This window comes from Macaca fascicularis, chromosome 9 (genome assembly GCF_037993035.2).
Source record: "Macaca fascicularis isolate 582-1 chromosome 9, T2T-MFA8v1.1".
NCBI lineage: Eukaryota > Metazoa > Chordata > Mammalia > Primates > Cercopithecidae > Macaca > Macaca fascicularis.
In genome coordinates, this window is record NC_088383.1 from 50,967,020 (window position 1) to 50,991,416 (window position 24,397).

Below are 24,397 nucleotides of genomic sequence, written 5' to 3' on the forward strand. Positions count from 1 at the left end.
TATTACATGTTCCTTCCCAAACCCTGTCAACTACCCCGTCAATTAAATAATCCCTGAAAAAATGGTAACATCTATATTAATGCAATTTTTATATCTAATCGATGACCCATTTGATAAAATAGTTCTAGAAACTTGTAATGAATCAGCAGTGATACAAATTTGTACTGAAGTATTTCATATCTAAAAGGGTATCTACTTTGTTTTAGACATGACAACTCTCTCATGTTTATTTTAGAATTTTTATTGTTGCATGCTTAAAGGGCTTGTCAATTCCCTTCCCTTTCCTAATTCTCATGACCAGATCATAAGAATGTGTCTGATCAGGCTGACTGATGTGCCACAACACATATTTAATCCTGGAATTTAGGGTTATCAGAAGTCTCCATTTAAAAAAATATTAATTATATGTTTTCAAATATCCAGCTGGTGAACAAAGAGTGCTTCATTTTTCTTAATGTCTCAGTGAATAGCCAGCCTTTTATGTATACATGAATAGAGAATCTCTCAGTAACTTCAAAGAGATTCAGAAACAAGTACATAAACTTAGTTGCATAGAGAGAAAATGTAGGTAAAATACATAAGTGATAAAAGACCGTTTTATATAATTACTTATTAAACTAAATTTATAATAATGCTTTTTAAACTAAATCTGGAACAAATTTTAAATTATTTAATCTAGAAATGCCCAGTGATTCAGGAACAGCAGAAATGGGTGGGGAGGGCATTTCAACTCAAGCATGGAACTCCTTTTATTCTCAACATGTTACCTTTTTCTCTCTTCACTCTGAAATGTTCACTATCAAATATATTTGAGAGATCTTTTTTCCTGATTTAACATTTATTTCATACACAGAGAATAACACTGTGGGTCTGGGATTCAGGTTTGAAATGCAACATGTACTCTAAGCAACCCTTTTACCCATGTCAAAATAGCAGCAGTTGGACCCCATAATGTGGCATGTATTCATTTGAAAATTCTACGGTGACCTATCACTGTGATCATGTGATGAAGCATATCTTGCCTTCCATTCTAATCATCACACTCTGTGAGCTTTGAGGTTCAAGTTTGACAGCATTTGTCAATTTTGGAACGTCACACAAAGAACGCTCAAATATGGGGAATTTTATGTACTGTTGCTGAGGTTTCACTTTCATCTTCTAATTGTGGTTTCTTTAAATAGGCCAGTTCACTTGTACTCAAAATGTCTTCCTCATTTTTTTGTTTCCCCTACTCCAATTTGTCTATGGATTTATGAACATGTTTTATAGTATTATTACTGATTTGTACTTTTGATTCTTCCACCAAGCTTTTTGTCTTATTTTCCTATTTTTAGAAAAATGTACTGTTTCCCCACACCACTTTTGTACACAATCTTTAATAGAATAGACACAGAAAAAAACACAACCACACTGCCTTCAGCACATGAGGAGGATCTTGATACCAAATACAGCATGAGACATTCCATCAAAAGGAAATTATAGACCAAAGTCTTCTGAGTATAAATGTGAAAATCTGAAACCAAATATTAGAGTGGCCTAAATCTGGATATTTTTAGGAAAAAAACCCTGAAATTTCATGGTGGGAAACATAATTTTGCTTAGTTTAGAGGTTTTGAGGGATTGTTTTAAAGAAAAATTTAAAAGATAAACAGCATTAAATGGATATAATAGTTATAAAATAAAAACATGAAAAGTCTTAAAAATTAAAATATATTAATATATTATTATAAAAATATTATAAAAGGTTATAAAAATATTATAAAAGGTTATAAAATTCTTTTGTAATCAAGATTGGGATTAGATTTGTTTATAAGGTCTTATTAAAATTAGCCATAATATTAAAAATACAGCCAGGTGCGGTGGCTCACACCTGTAATCCCATCACTTTGGGAGGCCAAGGCAGGTGGATCACGAGGTCAGGAGAAAGAGACCATCCTGGCTAACAAGGTGAAACCCCATCTCTACTAAAAATATAAAAAGGAGCCAGGCATGGTGGCAGGCGCCTGTAGTCCCAGCTACTCGGGAGGCTGAGGCAGGAGAATGGCGTGAACCCAGGAGGCAGAGCTTGCAGTGAGCCAAGATTGTGCCAGCCTGGGCAACAGAGCAAGACTCCGTCTCAAAAAAATTAATAAATAAAAATAAAAATAAAAAATAAAAATATTAAAAATACATTAATACTCAACTAAGAGTTTTTTTTTTTTTTTTTAAATAAGTTTAAGATTTGTTCTCCATCGAACTAATCAAAGAGTATGTATTCCCATGTGCCGGAGTGCCAGGTCACCACATACTATTATGTTGGCTTTGCATATTTGATGATGTGTTGCTACCAGGATGCCATCTGGGTCTTTACCAGCATCCTCCTCTACATCCAGAGGACCAAGAGCATGTTCCAGAGGACCACATACAAGTATGAGATGATTAACAAGCAGAATGAGCAGATGCATGCACTACTGGCCATTGCCCTCACGATGTATCCCATGAGTACTGATGAGAGCATTCACCTCCAGCTGCAGGAGAAATACAGGGACAAGATGCTGCACATGCAGAAAGGTGACACACAAGTCTGTGAAGAACTTTTCAGTTACTCCTGACCCAAGTTCCTGTCGTCTGTATTGCCCAACTATGATAATGTGCACCCCAACTACCACAAAGAGCCCTTCCTGCAGCAACTGAAGGTGTTTTCTGATGAAGTACAGCAGCAGGCCCAGCTTTCAACCATCTGCAGCTTCCTCAAGCTCCACACCACCATGCCTGTGGCCAAGCTGGCTGGCTTCCTGGACCTCACAGAGCAGGAGTTCAGGATCCAGCTTCTTGTCTTCAAATACAAGATGAAGAACCTGGTGTGGACCAGTGGCATCTCAATCCTGGATGGTGAATTTCAGTCAGCCTCAGAGGTTGACTTCTACATTGATAAGGACATGATCCACATTGCGTACACCAAGGTCGCCAGGGGCTATGGGAATTTCTTCATCTGTCAGATTCACAAATTCGAGGAGCTTAATAGAACCCTGAAGAAGATGGGACAGAAACCCTGATGACATTCACACACATTATTCAGGAACCTGTTTTGATATATTATAGGCAGGAAGTGTTTCTGCTACCATGAAACTTTTACCTAGATCAGCCATCAGCCTGTCAACTCAGTTAACAAGTTAAGGACCAAAGTGTTTCAAATGGGTATCAGTAAGGGATCTTTGGAGCCAGGAAAAAAAAAAAAAAAAGATTTGTTCTCAGTGAGATTACACGCAGTAATAATTTTTAATTCTCAAATCTGTTTCTTTTTAAAACTTTTGAGATTCATATCTCAGAAGTTCAACCTTTACTATATTTTTTTACACATTATTTACAGGTCACACGTCATTACCCTCTGTTTATTTTCCCCTGCAAAATGTATATCTTTTTACTTGGCTAGAATGGTAACTTTGTCCTTCAACTTTTCCATCAGCTTTTAACTTTTCTCTCACATTCTATGTCTGCTTTTATAATACTAAAATATTGATCTCAAAGGTCAAAAAGATTTTTTCTCAGATGCAACATTTTATACTCTTAACTTTTTGATAAGTCTGAATTGTTGCATGTAATCAGGAAATTTACCATGCTATTGTTAGGTTTGTGCACAAGTAATTGTGGTTTTTGCCATTACTTTCAACGGGATTGTAATTGTAATCCCCATTACCTTCAACGGCAAAAACTGCAATTACTGCACCAACCTAATACTAGGAGCCATATATCCGCCTGCTCAAGGTGCTAGTTTTCATGTTTACATTCCTCTATAATACAGTGTTCACTCATGACCTTGAATACATTGTGCCTGTGTCTAATTAAATTCAAGTATCTTTTTCATCAAGTTTGACTTCCAAATTATTTAAATAGACTTTATTTAGGCACTTCCCATTCTCTAGTATGCCATAGTCCAGGTTGTTCAGATAGTTGCTCAGTTAAGTCAGTGAGAGAGTTGGGGTCATAGATTTAATTCATTAAACCATTAAAGCATCAGTCCAGATAGCCATATTTTCAGTTAATTTCAATTAGCTGCTCATGAAGGGTTGGCCAGTTGAATGGAAGTTGATTCTTGGCACAGCCTTCAAGTGGCAATTGGTTTAAAATGTCCTGAGTTCTGAACCATCTTGGGGGCTGAAACAGTTTGGATATGTATCCCTGCCCAAATCTTATGGTGAATTGCAATCCTCAGTATTGGAAATGACTGGGTGAGAGATGACTGGGGCACAAGAGTGTATGTCTCATAAATGGTTTAGCATCATCCCCTTGTTGCTATTCTTGCAACAGTGAGTGAGATTTGGTTGTTTAAAAGTGTGTGACCCCTCCTCCCACCTTGCTCCTGCTCTGGCCTTGTGATGTGCATGCTCCCACTTAGCCTTCTGTTATGATTCTAAGTTTCCTGAAGCCTCCCCAGAAGCCATGCAGATGTCAGTATCATGCTTCTGTAAAGTTTTCAGAATACTGAGCCAATTAAATTTCTTTTCTATATAAATTACCCAGTCTCAGGAATTTTTGTTTTTTTTTGTTTGTTTTGCTTTGTTTTTGGGGGGGGGGGGTTGTTTGTTTTGAGACAATCTCGCTCTGTCACCCTGGCTGAAGTGCAGTGGCGTGATCTCAGCTCACTGCAACCTCCACCTCCTGGGTTCAAGTGATTCTCCTGCCTTGGCCTCCTGAGTAGCTGGGATTACAGGCATGTGCTACCATGCCCGGCTAATTTTTGCGTTTTTAGTAGAGACAGGGTTTCACCATGTTGGTCAGACTGGTCTCAACTTTTGACCTCGTGATCTGCCCACCTTGGCTTCCCAAGGTGCTGGGATTACAGGCATAAGCCACCATGCCTGGCCAGGAATTTCTTTATAGCAATGTGAGAATGGACAAATGCAGAAAATTGGTACCAAGGAGTGGGGCATTACTATACAGGTACCTGAAAATGTGGAAGCAGCTTTGGAACTGGGTAATGGGCAGAGGTTGAAAGAGTTTGGAGAACTTGGAAGAAGACAGGAAGATGAGGGAAAGTTTAGAACTTCTTAGAAACTGGTTAAATGATTGTGACCAAAATGCTGATAGTGATATGGAAAGTGAAGTCCAGGCTGATGAGGTCTCAGATGGACATGAGGAACTTAGTGGAAACTAGAGCAAAGGTCATGCATGTTATGCCTTAGCGAAGAGCTTGGCTGGATTCCATCCATGTCCTAGGGATCTATGGAAGTTTGAACTTGAGAATGATGTTGTAGAGTATCTGGCAAAAAAATTTCTAAGCAACAAAGTGTTCAAGAAGTGGCATGGGCCAGGCATGGTGGCTCACAACAGTAATCCTAGCACTTTGAGCGGCCAAGGCAGGTAGATCGCTTGAGCCCAAGAGTTCAAGACCAGCCTGGGAAACATGGCAAAATCCCATCTCTGACTAAAAATATATAAAAAAATACCTGGTGTGGTGGCATGAGCCCATAGTGCCAGCTACTCAGGAGGCTGAGATGGGACAATTACCTAAGCCTGGGAAGTCTACGGTGCAGTGAGCCATGATCGTGCCACAGCACTTCAGCCTGGGTGACACAATGAGACCTTGTCTCAAAAACAAAACAAAACAAAAAAACTGGTGCGACTGCTTCTAACAGCCTATGCTTGGATGTGGAAGCAAATAAATCAGTTGGAACTCACATTTAAAAGGTAACCAGCACAAAAATTTGGAAAATTTGCATCCTGCGGCCTGGCCATGTGGTAGGAAAAAAACCAAAATAACAAAAACAAAAAAACAAAGCCTGTCTTCAGAAGAATTCAAGTGGGCTGCTGAGTAACCGCCTGCTAGAGAAATTTGTATAACTAGAAAGAAGGCAAGTGCTGATAGCCCAGATAATAAAAAGCCTTGAAGGCATTTTAGAAATCTCAGAGGCAGCCTATCCAAACACGGGATCAGAGGCCCAGGGAAGAATTGTTTTGGAGGTCAAGCCCAGGTCTGCACTGCCCTGCACATCCTCAGGACCCTGCTCCCTGTCTCTTGGCAACTCCAGATCCAGCTGTGGCTTAAAGGAGTCCAGGGGTAACTTAAGCTGTTGCTCTGACAAGTGTTAAAGTCATAAGCCTTGGTGGCTTCCACATGGTGTTAAGTCTGCTGGTGCACAGAATGCAAGAGTGAGTGAGGCTTGGCACCTCCACCTAGATTTCAGAGGATGTGTGGAAAAGCTTGGGTGTCCAGGCAGAAGCTTGCTGCAGGGGTGGAGCCCTCACAGAGAACCTCAACTAGGGTGCTGTAGAGGAAAAATGTGGGGTTGGAGCCCCCACAGAGTCTGTACTGGGGCATTTGCTAGCGAAGCCACCATCCTCCAGACCCCAGAATGGCAGATCTACTGGCAGTTTGAACCCTGCACATAGAAAAACTGCAAGCACTAAACTCCAGCCCATGAGAACAGCTTTGGGGGCTGAACCTTGCAAAGCCACAGAAGCAGAGCTGCCCATGACCTCAGGAGCACACTGCTTGCACCAATGCCCTGGATGTGGGACATGCGGTCAAAGGAGATTATTATGGAGCTTTAAGATTTAATGATTGCATTGCTGGGCTTTGAATATGCATTGAACCTGTAGCCCCTTTCTTTTGGCCTATTAATCTCTTTTGGAATAGGGTTTGTAACCCAATGCTTGTACTCTCATTGTATTTTGGAAGTAACTCTAACTTGTTTTTTATTTTACAGGTGGAAGAGATTTGAGACTTTGGACTTCAGACTTTTCAGACAATGCTGGAATGGGCTAAGACTTTGGGAGACTGTTGGGAAGGCATAACTGCATTCTGAAATGTGAGAAGGACATGAGATTTGGGAGTGGCAAGGGGTGGAATAATATAGTTTGGATATGTGTCCCTTCCCAAATCTCATGTTAAAATGTCATCCCCAGTATTGGAGGTGGGGCCTGATGGGAGGTGACTGGCTCATGGGGGTAGTTTTCTCATGAATGGTTTAGCACCAGTCCTTTGGTGTTGTCCTTGCAAAAGTGAGTTCTCACGAGATCTGGTTGCATAAAAGTATGGGGCATCTTGCTCTCACTCTCTCTTGCTTCTGCTGCTGCTATGTGAGATTCCTATTTCCCCTTCACATTCCACCATGATTGGAAGATTCTGGAAGTCTCCCAAGAAGCAGATGCCACTATGCTTCCTCTACAGCCTGCAGAACCACGAACCAATTAAACCTCTTTTCTTTATGAATTACCCATTCTCAAGTATTTCTTTATATCAATGCAAGGATGGACTAATACAGGGCCAAGCAGACCATGGTCCCTTAGGATGGTCAGCTGATTATAAGGTGGCTTATACTGCAAGGTGAGGTCAGGGATTAAAACCTAGAAGTTGAAGGATTCTTTTTTTATTATTGTTTAGGTTGATTCTTTTTTTATTATTGTTTCAGCTCTTCTTTTGACTCAGCCACCTCTTCCAGGGCATTAGATTCCTGAAGAAATTCTGGGGTAGGAGCAGTTGAGAAAGCAAGTGAAAACAACTCTTTGTTCGGGGTTCAGGTAATTATTTCAAGGTCTTGGGTCTTCAGAGACCTCAGTCCCCAGAAAACCAATTACCTTCTTGTGCCAGATCCATCACTCATCAGTGCTGTGACTCTGGGCAGACCACTTCAAATCTTTCCATTTCACTTCCCTAGGCTGTCAAATATGGGTTGTAGTCCCTACTCTGTGCATTCCTCCAGGCTGATGTAAGCATCACAAGAAATAATAGATATTCTCCGTGAGCTGTAAAGCATCATACCCATGGAAAGAAAGAAAATTCCATCCTCCACTGCCCTGGAGCCACCCACGTTTCTTCTCTGTATTCAACCACTACCAAGGTTCTGGCATATTATTCTAGACATATAATCATTGAACACTTCAGGGCACTTACGAATCACCAGTCTTCTAAAGACTTTACCTCCATTTCACTACTTTTAGCCTCATAACATAACATAACATAGGCCATATTAACATTTCAATACCTCAGAACAGGGAACTGAGGCACAGAGAGGTCTCTATAACTTTCTCAGGTTTGTGCATCTTCTAAGTAGGACTTGAACCCACACCTTTATGCACCAGGCCCAGTGTTCCTGATCACTCCAATATTTCTATATTGTCTCACCTCAATACAGGTGTTTGCATACGCAGTCAGTCTGTTGGTTATTAGTGCAACTCGCACTGCAGGTTCTTGTTAAAATCCAACTGAGATTCAGGGGGCTTCGCTATGCAGATGGTGAACAATGGGTCAAATATTTAAACTGTCAATAAATGATTACTCATTTCTCTATGGTCTTTGGCAGGAAGATGTCAACAGTTGTCTTTTTCATAGTACATTTCCCAGCATCTTGCCTCCAGGATATGAGAGTAGATCTTGAGGGATCAAGGCAACCTACTGTCCACACCAAGCGGAGGAAGAGAATAATCTGCCACTGGCCTCATAGTTCGGTGCACCCTGGAAAGCAGTCAACTGAAAGTATTGTGGAAATTAAATTAAGTTCATTCAAGCATAACAATTCTAGATTATTCAGTGTCTCATATTTCAGACTACTCTAAAACTGCTATGCTATATTCTTTATTTCATGTGTGCAAATTTAAGTTTATTAAGTCAAACACTACTGCTACAACTACAGAAGATATATTTACAACTTCAAAATTGCTTCAGCTTTAATAGCATAGAATATCTCAATGTAGTATTTATATATTTAGTTGCTTGTTAACCATTAGCTAAAATGAAACACTTGCTGAACAATGCTGCCATATTTTTTAAATTAATGGACATTATGTGAAACAGTTTTGAATTAACATAAAAACTGAAGTAGTGTAGAAAGTCCTCATATACCCTTCCCCCACCTCAGCATCCTTTTTGTAATCACATCTTACATGAGTGCGGTAAATGTTATAATGACTGAACTAATATTGATACATCCTTATTAATGAAAGTCTAGAGTTTGGCATAGAGGTAGAGATGGACAATCCTGATGTCCAGTTTTTTCATAACTGTATGTATCCAGTGATTAATTTTCCATTTGGTAGGAGCGTAACAGTTTTATCTTCATCAATATTTGTATCGTATGTTAGTGTATGTGACATTACTTCTCCATTACATGCTGGCTTCATTTCTTGTTGTACTTCAGACTTCTCACAGACCAGCAAGGGGCCTGCAACCATTCACGGACTACTCAGGATTGCCATGGTTATGCTGGCCCTACAGGAGCTTGACAAACTATAGGTGGTCTTCTTATCAGGAGAAAGTTACTGAAATCAGTCTCTTGACCAATCAAAGCTGCAGTTATGGCTTGTGGAACAGGGGTTGGAGGTTAATCAGTATCTGGTGGTGAGCTACAATTATTTTAATACTGCTGATCTTGAGGTCAGTGCTTGTTTAGCTGCTAGAGAAAAATTAACTGTGGCAGTTAGAACACAGTTTATTCCTAAGTTTAGGGTGCATGACTTAACCCTTGCCTGTTGTGGTCTTCAGTCCTGTTTATAATTTGGTATCTCATTGCCACAAAGAGTCCATTATGTCTTATGATCTCTAATTTCACATTAATGTTGGGCAGTTGTGTCTAAACCATGAACATGAGGGGGTATAATGAGATGTGTCTGAACCTCCTCCCATCTCATCATGGCCAGAAACTCAGTTTTAAGGTTTTCCTGGGGTCTCTTTGACCAAGGGAGGGCCTGTTCAGTCAGTGAAGGGTTAGAATTTTATTTTTAGTTTACAACTCCCACAAAGGCAAAGGCTGCTGATAAGCATCTGCACTTGTGTTTCAAAGCAACAAACACACCTTTTTTTTTTTTTTTTTTTTGAGATGGAGTCAAACAATAGGGCACACAGAAGTCATGCAACATGGTGGTCCTACCACCACCTACAGCCTCTCCTCCTCATTAAAGTGGCCTGTGGAGGGCTTAGCCCAGCAGGCTTAGAGCTTCTACACAATGGGTATCTGCTCCCTGGGAGGGTGTTCTCAGGACAGCCTTCATTTGCCTGCAGGGATTTTGGGGGTTGTTTTCAAAGCACAAGTGTGGTCCCAGCTAAGAGCAGCCTCATCAGCACTCTCCTCAGATGTGTTGGTCTCCTTGATGGGCCAAAAGGAAGTGAGAAGCCACTGAAAACACATATACTTATTTGTCTTCCCTTTTTATGTTACCCATTCCACCATCACATTTCCTCTTCCTCTTTTTCTCCACCCTTCATATCTTCCATACCTTCTCCGAGATGGAGGACAGGAAGTAAGCAAGTTTGTGCCTCAGTGAGTTATTTCAAGGTACATACCACCCTCCCCTGAGGCTGATGACATCTGTAATAATATTTTAAAAGCACTGTGAGGATTATATTATGCTGCGCACTTCACACAGGTCTGTTTTTTCTCTTGATGACTTTAGGAACCCAGAAGGGTACAGTGGTTAAGTCAAAAATCAAAGGTCCCCAAACTAGCACAGAGGATACCTGTGGAAAAGATAAGATCTTTTCCTGCCACATTGATCTTTCAAATTGATTTAGATTCGCAGTGGCACGGTCCTTAATTCAAGGGAGAAAACTGGTGCTGAGGGAAATGCCTCTACATTACAGTTTATAATGGAAACTGTCAGTTGGTAAGAGATGCCCACCTAATACCACCTCATTCAAGGGTATTGTGTGTCTCCCGTAATGTACATTGTCAGATTTTTATCTCTAGATTTGATTGGAAAAGAAATAAACCAGGAAAGTAAAAGCTCTGTGTAAGAAAGAAGCATCGTCTTACATTGACAAGGTCTTCTTTATTTGGAGATGACTTGTCCAAAAGTTTCTCCAAAAGCTGGGAGGACACAGAGTGACTGTCGGTGTCCTGGAGGTTGGAGATTATGGATCACTCAGGGAGCTGTGCTTAATGTGGTGCGTGGAGGTGGTGGGTTCACATGCATGGACTGAGTTAATGTAGGACCATCCTCCTGGGTGGAGGAAGGATGGCAAAGAGGAGGAGCAGGAAAGAAATGAGAAACTACCAGGAGCCAGGAAGGACAGGTTTCCCCTAGAAGCATCAGAGGAAACCTGGCCCTGCCTATGGATTTTGCACTACTGGCTCCGAGAACTGAGACATTTCTGTTGTTTTAACCCACCCAGTTCATGGTCATGTGATTTCAGGCCTAGGAAGCTAATATACCAAGACAAATCAATATACCTATATTTTGAATTTGCATGCATTTCTTTCATGCATGTCCCTAATATTTACACAATTATGATTATTTTTATCTTTCTATATTTTATATACCACTAGTGTCATTTTAGGTTAATTTAAATAATTTCCCTGGTCGTGAAGACAACATAAGTATATAACGCCTGCATAATTTTATATATATATATATATATACACACATACACACACACACATATATATATATATATATTTTTTTTTTTTTTTTGAGACCGAGTTTCACTGTGTAGCCCAAGCTGGAGTGCAGTGGCGCAATCTCGGCTCACCGCAACAGCTGCCTCCAGGGCTCAAGTGATTCTTGTGCCTCAGCCTCCCCAGTAGCTGGGACTATAGACACGCACCACCATGCCTGGCTTTTTTTTTTTTTTTTTGAGAGAAAGTCTCACTCTTGTACCCCAGGCTGGAGTGCAATGGTGCGATCTCAACTCATGCAACCTCCACCTCAGGGTTCAAGCGATTCTCCTGCCTCAGCCTTCCAAGTAGCTGAGATTACAGGTGCCTCCCACCATGCCCAGATAATTTTTGTATTCTTAGTAGAGACAGAGTTTCACCATGTTGGCCAGGCTGGTCTCAAACTCCTGACCTCAGGTGATCTGCCCACCTCAGCCTCGCAATAATTTTTCGTATTTTAGTAGACACAGGGTTTCACCATGTTTCCCAGGGTATTCTCAAACTCCTGAGCTCAGGTGATCTGCCCACCTCGGCCTCCCAAAATGCTGAGATTATAGGTGTGAGCCACTGCGCCCAACCACAATATTATTTTTAGCATAGGTTCTAATATATACTGATTTTTAGCTAATTCTAATTGCTTATTAATATCAATAAAAATGTGCAGATCATCTTGTTATTGAAGCTCTATGGATCTGTGAGCTCAGGGGAGATGCCTCCGTGTGCAGTGGGAAGCCTCAGGTGCAGCATGCCTGGCATCTACTGCTCAAGATAAGAGCGCAGGCAGGGAGCTTGCTGGGCAAGTTTGCAGGAAGGAGACTAGACTGAGGCATGAGAAACAGTCTTGTCACCAACACCCACCAGTGTTTTCATGCCTGAGTCAGACCAGAGCTTTTCAGATGTTACTGTGCGTACACATCATCTGAGATCATATAAAGTGTGAATTCTGATTCCGTGGGTCTGGAATAGGATCTGATGTTGCATTTCTAAAGGGTCCTTCCCCCATATTTTCCCATACATATTTTAATATCCTCAAATTCATAAGAACTGTGGAAAACAAGAAGGAAAGCCATGAGCAGACAGAAACCAAAGAGTAATCTCTTGCAGAGAGAACTAAAGACTTTTGACTTAAAATTTTCCCAGTCCAGGGCTGGGCGCTGTGGCTCATGCCTATATTCCCAGCACTTTGGGAGGCCGAGGTGGTTGGATCACCTGAAGTTAGGAGTTTGAGACCAGCCTGATCAACAAGGTGAAACCCCGTCTCTACTAAGAATACAAAAATTGGCCAGCTGTGGTGGCAGGCACCTGTAGTCCCAGCTACTCAGGAGGCTGAGACAGAAGAATTGCTTGAACCTGGGAGGCGGAGGTTGCAGTGAGCTGAGATCATGCCATTGCACTCTAGTCTGGGTGACACAGCAAGACTCCGTCTCAGGAAAAAAAAAAAAAAATTCCCAGTCCAGGCCAGAAGATGGCTAGAGAGGACAGCTGAGAAGCTGACAGAGGTGCCACTTTAAGAAACACCAGAAATGAAAGTAAATACACTCCAAACCTCGATCTCCCCTCTGACTCCTGTTCAATCTCCCCATTGGCGCCTCCTCCAGTCTTTGCTAAAGTGTGGAACATCCTCACCCTCTCCCATTCCTCATCTCTGATTCACAATTTTCCATCTTGATTCTTCAGTCTCTCTTTCTTTCCTATCATCTCCTTCTCCCCTGTGACCTCCTCACTTAGTCAGCAAGTTCTCTATGTCCAAAAAGTCACGGGAAGTTTTTCAGACCCTGGAAGTTGTCACTCGCATCCCCTTCCTTTAGTGAATCTCTCTAACCCCTCACTTCAGAAAACTCCCCAAGGCTTCTGATTCTCCAGTACTTTCTCCTTCCACTCCCGGGGTTCTCCTCACTTGACAGAGAATTCAGTGGATCTATCAATCCAGTGAATGTGTCCTCCCTAGCACTCACCAGACTGCTCGCTATGTGCTGATCTCTCGAGCAATCAAGTGGGGAGAGAGAAACCTGGCTTCATGAGTACCCTGGGAAGTGGATTCAGGGCTGAATCGCCCCTGCTTATAGATAATGTATGCTTATTTCAGGTGCGATTTGTATATGAGATAACCCTTCCCTTAAGAACTCTTTAATAAAAAGTGAGAATTGTGCACCCTGTTCCCACTGAGGAGGCCTACATAGAAAACTGAAGACTGAGACATCAGGAGCTGCCCTGAGGAAGAACCTCGTTCGTTCTGTCATTGGGCAGGAAGTGGGCAGGGGTCCTGGCCTAGGTGGAAGCAGGAGCCTCTGTGAAAACCACCCCTCCTCTAGTCACAAAGAGCCTGTGGGCCTGCCCTGAGGGAACCTGTGGGGCTCTCAGCTTGGGAAATGGGGAAATAGACACTGATCCTGGCCTCCGCTCAGGACTAGCAGCTGAGTCCTCCCTGGGCCCCTGCAGAGCCTCAAGCCAGGCTGAGCACAGGCGCACGCCTCCCAGAGATGACACCCCGCCACAGGGCAGCAGGAAAGACCCAGCCAGGGTTTGGTTGGCCAAGGATTTGCAGGAAGGGCCCCTGTTTCTCCAGGGTCTGGAGGGTGGATAAGAGGCCTGCAGCAAGGCTGCCTCAGCAGAGCACTGGAGTATCTGGACTGTGGCATACACCCTACTCCTCCTCTTCATCCTCCTCCTTCATGGCACAGGTCAAGATGGCCCTCAGCATCCTGATCTCACATTCATGACAGAACTGCCCCCTCTTCTCCTTCCTCCAGGATGTAATGAGTTTTTCAGTGTCCCTCTCCCAGCCTGGGAGCCTCAGCCAAGCTCACCTGCAAGCTGAGCAGTAAGCGTAGCACCTACAGCACTGCACGGTAGCATGGTCAGGGAAGCCCCTTGGTGTGTGATGTGTCTTAAGAGTGATGGAAACCACGGCAAGGGAGAGGGGATCCCTGATCACTTCTCAGGCTCCAGGTCTGAGGCTGACCACTCCTTAACCATCTCTAACATCCAGCCCCAGGACAAAGCTGACTGTATCTGTGGTGTATCTCACAGCACTGCAATGCCATGTGAGTGAAGCACAGTGACCCAGATGAATGCAGATGTGGGACAAAAACTGTTTTCTCCACTACGAAGGCTGCCACACGGCTCTCAGAAAATGTCTGGTGTCATAAATTCCAGGAAATGTTGGCGGGTTTTTTGTTGTTCCTGTTGTTTCCCTTTCAATTTTACAAGGAGTGACATAGATGCATCCTGATTCCTGCTAAGAGTTCCCTGGAAACCAGTGTGCTACACAGATCTTCAGTAATGCTGCAAATATTACAACAGATCTTGACACCCCTGCTGGTCATTGTCCCTGCATGGGGGACGCAAGTCCATTCACTCTCCTCTCCAGATATAAACACTGGGATTCAGCTACATGCCTCCCTCCTACCACATCAAGGTTCAGCCTAATGACCACCCTTCGAAGATAACATCTTTTTTTTTTTCTGACAATTTAAAAAATAATTTCTATTTTTATCTTAGATTCAGGGGGTACCTGTGCAGTTTTGTTACGTGGGTATACTGTGTGATGTGAGGGTTGGGGAACGATTGATTCTGTTACTCATGTAGACAGCACAGAGAGCAACAGGTAGTTTTTCAACCCTTGCCCTATTATATGTTTAACCCAGAAAGTCCAAATTTGGTTTTCACATTTTGAAATTAAATGTTTCATTCATGTCCCCTTTTTCAACTGGTTTCTCAGTTGTTTGTGTGTAATGTTATGAATGGCATGAGGTTCAGTTTTTGGTGTAGATCTCTGGATGAAGGCTTATCACCCTTTCTAATCTGTGTAATGCCCTGCACCCAGTTAATCATGGAGTGTGTATCCAAAAAGTACAAACACAGAGTGACCCCTGGGACTCAACACCTTCAACCTGGTATCAATAGAAGGCCTGTATCTGCATTACAAATATGAATCCACAACAAATCCTTCCCATGGCTTTGACCCATTTCTCTATACCAGGCTGTCTCCCAAGAGAATCTCAACAAAGAACTGTTTGGAACTCAAGTCAAAAGGATGCCCTTCAAGCATTGTTTAAGCAGAACGCCTACCCTGGCATACCAACCAGAAAACAACTGGCCAAAGAAATCGGCAGTCTGGAGTCTAGGATACAGGTGGGCTTGTATTTCCATTTCATTTCCTTGGGGTCAAAGAAAAGACAAGCTGGGATAAGCAGTCTCCAATCATACCATGTTAAGAATGAACTGAAAGACTCCTATCTCTGCCTTTTACCAATCATGGAACACGTGATCTGCTGTATTCATTGTGGGGAGGGGGAGGGGGGAGGGGGAGGAAGTTCAATTGGGCCTTTTTCCTGACAGGAGAAAATTAAATCATATTTGCATGCTCTAGAGAACATAGGTAATATGGTCACCATGATCATGATAGGTTGTCATTGATACCTGGAACCAATATTACAGAATGCTCAGAATGCTTGTTCTTTAATAGGTAATATTAAGGACAGTGAGGTCAGGGCTGCCATAAAGTCCCGTTTCTCATCCCATGGTTTTTGTTTCTTTCTACTGTTTTGAGACAGAGTCTTACTCTGTCACCCAGGCTGGAGTGCAGTGATGCAATCTCAACTCACTGCAACCTCCACCTCCTGGGTTCAAGCCATTCTTATCCCTTACCCTCCCGAGTAGCTGGGATTACATGTGTGTGCCACACCTGGCTAATTTTAGTATTTTTAGTAGATATGGGGTTTTGCCATGTTGGCCAGGCTGGTCTCGAACTCCTGGCCCCAAGTGACCCGCACACCTTGGCCTCCCAAAGTGCTGGAGTTACAGGAGTAAGCCACTGTGCCTAGCCTCTACTAAGTGTTTTTATGTGGGCTTTACACACTGCAGAGTTTAATGTCTGATCCCATTTTGGAATATTTCGAGTGGAATAATGATATAAAAATAAAACCGGCTGGGCGCGGTGGCTCATGCCTGTAATCCCAGCACTTTGGGAGGCCAAGGCGGGTGGATCACGAGGTCAGGAGTTCAAGACCAGCCTGGCCAAGATGGTGAGACCCCGTCTCTACTAAAAATACAAAAATTAGCCAGGTATGGTAGTGGGCATCTGTGGCAGAGAACTGCTTGAACCCGGGAGGCAGAGGTTGCAGTGAGCTCAGATCACGCCACTGCACTCCAGCCTGGGTGACAGAGTGAGACTCTGTCTCAATAAATAAATAAAGTAAAACCATTCTGTTTCTCCAGTTAAGAAAGAAATAGATGGAAAGATCACAATCACACAAGGAGAAGTGTATCCAGACTGTCAACAACTAAGTAAAAGGGACTCTGTTGAAGAAAAGCCTACAGTCACTGTTTTACATCAAATGCCATAATCCTGAGTAAGCCCTGAAATACAGGGATCTGAGTTTCAGGTAGGCCAGGTGAACACGTATTTCCTTCTCTTTATGCACCCAGTCCAGGTGTCAGAGTGCTACATCAAATCCCAAAATGAAAGTGTGTCCCAGGCTGGGGGCAGTGGCTCACATTGGTAATCCCAGCACTTTTGGAGGCCGAGGCAGGAGTTCGAGACCAGCCTGGCCAACGTGGTGAAACCTCGTCTTTACTAAAAATACAAAAATTAGCCAGGCGTGGTGGCATGTTCCTGTAATCCCAGCTACTCGGGAGGCTGAGACCTGAGACAAAAGAATCGCTTGAACCTGGGAGGCGGAGGTTGCAGGGAGCCCAGATTGCATCATTGCACTCCAGCCTGGGCAATAAGAGCGAAAATCTGTCTCAAAAAATAAAAAAGTGTGTCCCATGGAAAGACATGGAGATTGGCTGGACTACTGGCAACTGGCCCACTAGAACTGATGGTTCAGAAGGAAAGCACAAGAAACCATGTAGAATGAGGCTGGATCTGCCAGGGTGTTCACTAATGTATTTGTTGCCTCCACATTTCCAGCCGTGTTTAAGACTTCTTTCCTGATCGTATTTCAAGTGACAAGGCGGAGGTTGCAGTGAGCCAAGATCCCACCATTGTACTCCAGCCTGGGCATTGCAGTGAGACTCTGTCTCAAAACAAATTCCTCCATGCCCTCCAGTAAGGAGAAGGCAACCACAGGGTTTGATTATGGCAGTCACAATCTATTCAGTCAGCTATTTGATTTACAGGGGTCTCTTTATCTAGTATTGCATCTGGAATGAATGAACTCTAATGTATATATGAATGATTCCAGGCTCAGCAGTAAGTACTGGTAATTAGTGAGCTTCTCTTTAAATGAATTTTCATCAGATGTTCCTTCACAAGGATTGTGTGTTATGAAATGCCTTTGACTCTGGGGAGATGACAGAGAGCCAAGGCAAGTCAGTCAGTCCTTAACCAAAGCCTTTGTGAGACCTAAAGTGTGAGAGGGAGGCAGAGAGAGCAAGTGGGAGTGAGACAAAAACAAGTGTGGGGTGAGGAAGAGGTGAAGGAAGAGTGGACACACACCCGTTGGCCAGTTCTGGCTTTAGGATGCCAGTCAGTGCCTCCTAACCCAGGGACCTTTCGTTTGGAGACCACAGATGGGACAGAGAAGGAAGTGATTCCTGGTATTGGGTTCAAATAGATACTTAATATTATGTAGACTAAATCCGATAAAGCTTGAATCTTCTTTTCCCACTTAGATTTGGTTTCAAAACCAGAGAAGACACCTGAGGCTGAGCTGGCTGCAATGAGGACACTCCTCGGGAGGACAGCAGCTCCAAGGATATGAGAAGCCTCAGCCCTGGGCCCCAGGTGAGTCCCCAACAGTGCCAGTGCACGTCCTCAGCATAACTCTTTGAAGTAGAAACGTCTCTCTAGGCTGTTTCCAAATTTGTTGCAGAGAATGCTGATGTCTCTACCACAGCACGCTAGTGTTGGAGACGTGACCACCATCCCCATCTCGTGGGAAGGTAGTTAGGAAGCAGGGAAGGCAATTAGGAAGAAAGGAAGGCCATGGATCTTCCAGTCCTGGTGTGGCAGGCAGTGCAGAGTCCTCTTCTTCCAGCACTGCAGGGGTTTAATCCAAGGGCCAGGATCAGAGCATGAGCACCTCAGGGGCCTGGGAGGGAGTAAGGGTGGTAAGAACAATATTTGAAAATGTCTGTCTTAGGGTTGATGTGAAGATGGCCTGAAAGCCCTCTTTTCTTCTTATTTTCCTACACAATGCTTAACCAAAGGAGGGAGACAAAAGTGACGCCATCACGAAACCACAGACAGGTGTCCTCCTTCAAGCTTTTCAAAGGAACCAATTCCCTGGAAATGCCATCAAGGAAGAGCTGGCAAAACAAACAAGCATTCCAGAATCCAGAATCTAGGTAAGTTTTCTGTCTGTGGTGCACAATTTGTCCCATAACTTTGGAAGTGGTATTGCCCGCTGAGATGGTACTAGAGAAATGGGAGCAGGTATCTTGAAAGAAGTTGAGAGTTTTGTTATGAGGGTGCTGTCTTATGTATCTTATTCGTCTTATGTCATATTTGTCTTATGTCTTATGTGTTGTGACCTTTATCTCCATGCTAGGCTTCTAGGCACTAGACAACAGTGTAGACCTTGCCCCTCCACTAACCCCCAGGTGTAATAATCTAATTATCTAGGGTCCTCTCTTTTGTGGGAAAATCCTGACATTCTAGCAAATCAATGTGGGATCCATTCGTGGAATGGCAATAATTCCCCTAACTCATCCATATTTTGCAGACTAAATGTTATGTACAGAATCACCAAGATAAAGCCCCACAGATGGTCACATCTGCCTCACAGACGAGCAAATGAAGCTGGAACCTCTTACATCTTCCGACATCTTTGTTTCCCTTTCTCTTAGATGTGGGCTCAGAACCGAAGAGCTCGGCACCCAGGCCAGAGCAGAGGCAGCCCCATGAATTCCCCGGCAGCCCCAGTCACAGACCTTGCCCTACTGCTCAGCTGCAGCACAGCAACCTGTGCAATGCCCAAGGAGCTCGGCGCACAGGCCTCCCTCCAACTCCCCCAGTAGCCATTGGTCATCTGTACCAGCCCATCCTCCACTAAGCAGGTCTGTGGAGGCTGTGTGAGCCAGGCACCAAGGGCCATGCTGCCCCAGTCCACCTGGGTTGTGCCAGGAGATCTCTCCTCTCAGGATCCATGTGTCAACAGGACCAACTATTGGAGGGGTGATCTCACCCACTTGTCTCCTTTCTGGCATGTGTACCAAGGAAATTGCCAGAATGACAAGGACAGTGACGGCACTAGCCTGGCAGTTCTGCCCTTCAAGGACACTACTCAGCCTCCATCTGGTCATCCTGAGAGAGGATCACAACAAGGTCGGCAAGACACAGCCCACCTTAGGCAATGGTGGCGTGAGCAGCCCCAGGGCGTGGTGATCAAATCGTCATCTGGGGACAGGGAGCTGCTCCACAACATGCTCACATGGACACACCTGCAGCAGCCTAGGGCATGGCCGAGCAAGGGGCCATCCCCTTCCTTTGAGCCTCTTTTTTTTCTTTTTTGAGACAGAGTTTCGCTCTTGTCACCCAGGCTAGAGTGCAATGGTGCCATCTCAGTTCACTCCAACCTCCACCTCCCAGGTTCAAGGGATTTTCCTGCCTCAGCCTCCTAAGTAGCTAGGAGTACAGGCACTCGCCACCAAGCCCTGCTAAATTTTGTATTTTTAGTAGAGATGGGGTTTTGCCATGTTGGCTAGGCTGGTCTCGAACTCCTGACCTCAGGTGATCCACCCACCTTGGCCTCCCAAAGTGATGGGAGTACAGGCGTCAGCCACTGTGCCCGGCCTCACTTCATGTCTTTTAGATTAACTCCTGACAACCTCAGAGTTTCAGAAATCAGCATCACCAGTTAGGATTAGGACAGGAGAACCCTCCACAGCCTGCAGCCAGGAAAAGTTTCAGGATCTGCTTGATGCCCTGCAGAGCTCACTAGGGCTTCGGGTTTAGGAGGGAGAAGGCATCCTTCTCACCACCCCATCCAGCTCCTCCTCAGGATGAAGAACTAGCGTGATCCACAGGAGGATAAACAAGGGGACACACCATGTCCTGGAACAAGACTAACGCAAGAGGAAACTGACCATTTGGAAACCCAAAAGGAACGTCTTTTCTCTGCCTTGTGGACACCGCTTAAGTCTCTGGCCTCCCTTCATGGCCTACGTGATTGTTTCCAAGCTCCACACTGTCCTGCAGGCACCACAGACACCAGGCAGTGGATACCTTTGCTGAATCCTAAGGAGCCAAAGAGTTTTTATAACACGACCTCCTCCCTGCGATCGTCACATCCTGGGCAGTCTGGACAATGCACAAACTAGAACTGAACCAAAGTGAAAATAGGTATAAGAGACACGTCCACACTTCACTCCCTTTGGTGAGTTCACAGGGCAAGCCTGAAGGCAAGCTGATGCAGAGAAAACGGGGGTGCTATATTTTGTCTTGATGTCAGTTCATCACAGAGGGTTTGCATCTTAGCTCTTACTGGGGGAGATGGGAACTAGAAGTTATCTATCTACCAATGATTGATAGCATAAGCTTAGATGCATAATACTGAATAGTGTTCACATGTAATCCTCCCTTTAAACAGAGACTATGACAAAGAAATGCAAAACAGCAACTCCATGAAATCACTGAACAAAGCAGGATGTTCATCTTCTGACACTGTTAATATTTTGTATATATTTACATGCACCTCGCTGCCCTTTTTGTTGTAAATTAATTTTTGGCAAAATTTATTTTTGTCTGTGTCTCCTCTCTTCAAGTGGTACCTTCCAAGAATACATCACAGATTACCAACCTATGTCTGCTTCCACTGGTGCCTCAAAAATATTCTTAAAAAAGAAATGTGGTTTATCAAGATGCCTATCTTTCCCACAATTCCTTCATTCATTTGTGTTGTCTCTTTCCATGAGAACCTGTGGGACCAGAGTCAGGACGCCTTGCTCTAGTTCACAGTTTGAATCTGCAAAGATGCCAGTCTGTTATTACTACACACAGACATAGATGCATTTTGCTTTGGGGTTTCTCTACGGTGTGCATATTCCAAACCCACTGTTTACTTCTTCCAGATGATCGACACAGGATACTTTTCCTCAGTTTTTTTTATTTTTTATTTTTTTTGAGAAGGAGTCTCGCTCTGTTGTCCAGGTTGGAGTGCAGTGGCGTCATCTCAGCTCAGTGCAAGCTTTGCCTCCCAGGTTCACACCATTCTCCTGTCTCAGCCTCCGCAGTAGCTGGGACTACAGGCGCCCGCCACAACACCCAGCTTTTTGTACTTTTAGTAGAGACGGGGTTTCGCTGTGTTAGCCAGGATGATCTCGATCTCCTCGCAATCTGCCCGCCTCAGCCTCCCAGAGTGCTGGAATTACAGGCGTGAGCCACCGCACCCGGCCTTTTGTTTTTCAAAGAGACAGAGTCTCACTCTGTCACCTAGGCTGGAGTGCAGTGGCACCACGGTAGCTCACTGCAGCCTTGAACTCCTGGGCTCAAGCAATCATTTAGATAACTATTAACTGGGGTATTATAAATCTCTCTCCCAGCCCCACCTTACATACACATAGGCTACATGCACACACACACACTCATAAAAGTCTTACAGTTTCCCCTGAATGTAATCTGATAAATGTCTTAGGCAGCATTGGGACCATGCTGTTAGGAGTTGAGTTTGATTTTTTTCAATAGTGTCCCAACATATTCCTCATGTGCAGAGATGAGACTCTAGCATGGCCAAATGCCAAATTTCCAAGAGACATTTTGTCTTTGTCCATTTGTGCTACCATAACAAACCACCTGAGACTAGGTCATTTAAAACAATAGAAATTTACCTCTCACAGCTCTGGAGGCAGGGAAGTCCAAGATGAAAGCGCCAGAAAGGTGAGTATCCGGTGAGGACCAGGTCTCGGCTTCCAAGGCAGACCCTCCTTGCTGTTTCTTCTTGAGGGGAGTGACACTGGGCCCTCACATGTCAGAATGGGGGGACAGGGGGCAGCAAAAAGAGACCTAGTGTGTTCTATCCAGCCTGCTCCTAAGATCACTAATCATTCATGAGGTGGAGCGCTCATGATGACCTTACCACCTCCCAAAGGCCAAACCTTTGCAAGTTGTTGCACTGAGGATTCAGTTTCAACATGACTTGTTTTTTGTTTTGTTTTGTTGTGAGACGGAGTCTTGCTCTCTTGCCTAAGCTGGAGTGCAGTGGTGCCAACTCAATCCACTGCAATCTCTGCCTCCTGGGTTCAAGTGATTCTCCTGACTCAGCCTCCTGAGTAGTTGGGATTACAGGCACGCACCACGTCCAGCTAATTTTTGTATTTTTAGTAGAGATGGGGTTTCACCATGTTGACCAGGCTGGTCTGGAACTCCTGACCTCAAGTGATCCTCCTGTCCCGGCCTCCCAAAGTGCTGGGATTTGTGCTTGGTCTTCCAAAGTGCTGGGATTTGTTGAGCCACTGCACCCGGCCTCAACATGACTTTTGGAGAGGGGACAAACTCTCAAAGCACAGTGGATGTCACAGTCACTCTCCCTATGCTCAGGGTAACGTCGTATAGTCTGTGGCCCAGGTGTAGGCCATCAGACCCCATGATTGCAAGGTTCACCCTGTGGCATATTGGCAAGCAGCAATGCCAGGCTATGCTCAGGTACACTGGAGAGGGGTTTTGCATTGGGAGAGCAGGAGAGCTACTTCCTCTGGTAATCTGGGGAGAACTGGTACCTTTTTCTCTTCTCATCAGCACCTGGACCATGGGCCACCACGCATGTGCATCTTGACACTCTTAGAGGTCAGGAAAGCATGTGCGGTGGCAGCAAGTGAAGGAACAGCACAGGAGAGGGGTGCAGGTACTACCCTTCCTGAATGCCTCATTAGGCAACCAGAGTGCCACACTCACCTTCCTCAGTTGTCTCCTGCCTTTCCACAAACCTCACAATAGGCCATCTGCACGCACAACCCAGGGGTGTTCAATAACAAACAATAGTCTGTAGGGATGCTCCATGCAGCCAGTGATGATAATCAGAGAGCTCCAGCCAGACCTTTGGAAAGTGGTGCTAAAGTGCTGATCACTTTGTGTGCAGTGTGGTCACCACTTTTACAGGTAGGAACCTCAGAGACCACCTGCCAAACAGGCTGAGCCCAAGTTAAGTTATGCAGGGATACAGTCAATGGGCGAGCACTCTTGTCCTGCACACAGTGCATATTAGGATGGGAAGAGATGAGACACTCACCTTCCCCAAGAAAAGTGCATTACAGCACAGGACAAGTGCAAACCTGCCAGCAGCTGGTGGTTCTGACCAAGAAGCCTTTTGCCATAATATGGAACCTGTCAGTTAGCCAAGAGCAGTTAGTTAAAATTAGACTAGATGACACTGGCTTTGGATGGGCCATCCTGTTTATGCCAATGGTTGTAACTGCTTCCTTTTCACTCTGATGGTTAAGGAAGGATCCCCACTCTGATGCTATAGAAAGATTGAACACTGAACACCTGACACTGGACAGATAAGATCTAAGTCAGTTTGTCAGTCACACCAACTCTCAGAAAGGTGAGAAGGACACCACATGCCCGACAGAGCCACACAGGGTTCTACTTGGGAGCAGAGTGGAAAAGGAGGGGTTGTGGTAAACAGCTGTATTATCCAGAGCGTACAGTGACCACTGTTTGCTGTGGGAGGATGTGAGGGGTTTGGTGAATAATTCCAAGAGCTGGCAGGGAACCAGATCTTACTACTTAGGAATAAGCAGGAACTGTGCCTGGCCCCCTTGACAGGGATGACTATCTGCTAAGGTACCTCACCTGTGGAAGCAGAGTGGGGATAGAAATGAGGTTAGGTCATTGAGGCCCTTTTGGTTTCAGATGTCAAGAGAACCAAGAATACTAGTCCTTAATTTCAGATCACAGTTACCATAATTTAAAATATATTAAGGATGTATAAAAGCAATTCAAATGTTCTTTAATGGTGATTTACAGGTTCAGTCAGAAACACACGACTAACAAAAGAACACCTTAGTACAGAAACAAGATGTTCCTCAGGGTTGGTTGGTTATTTACTTATTTATTTACTTAATACACTTCATTTTTTAGAGTAGCTTTAGGGTTACAGAAA

At 44.2% G+C, this 24,397-nt stretch overlaps 1 protein-coding gene and 1 pseudogene across 14 annotated transcripts in view; both read left to right on the plus strand.

Annotated features, from left to right (window-relative positions):
- LOC107130780 (uncharacterized) overlaps window positions 1-24,397 on the plus strand; it is a 428,352-nt gene that overhangs the window by 154,498 nt on the left and 249,457 nt on the right. The window lies entirely within an intron of this gene.
- LOC102134276 (eukaryotic translation initiation factor 3 subunit L pseudogene) lies at window positions 2,144-3,152 on the plus strand (annotated as a pseudogene).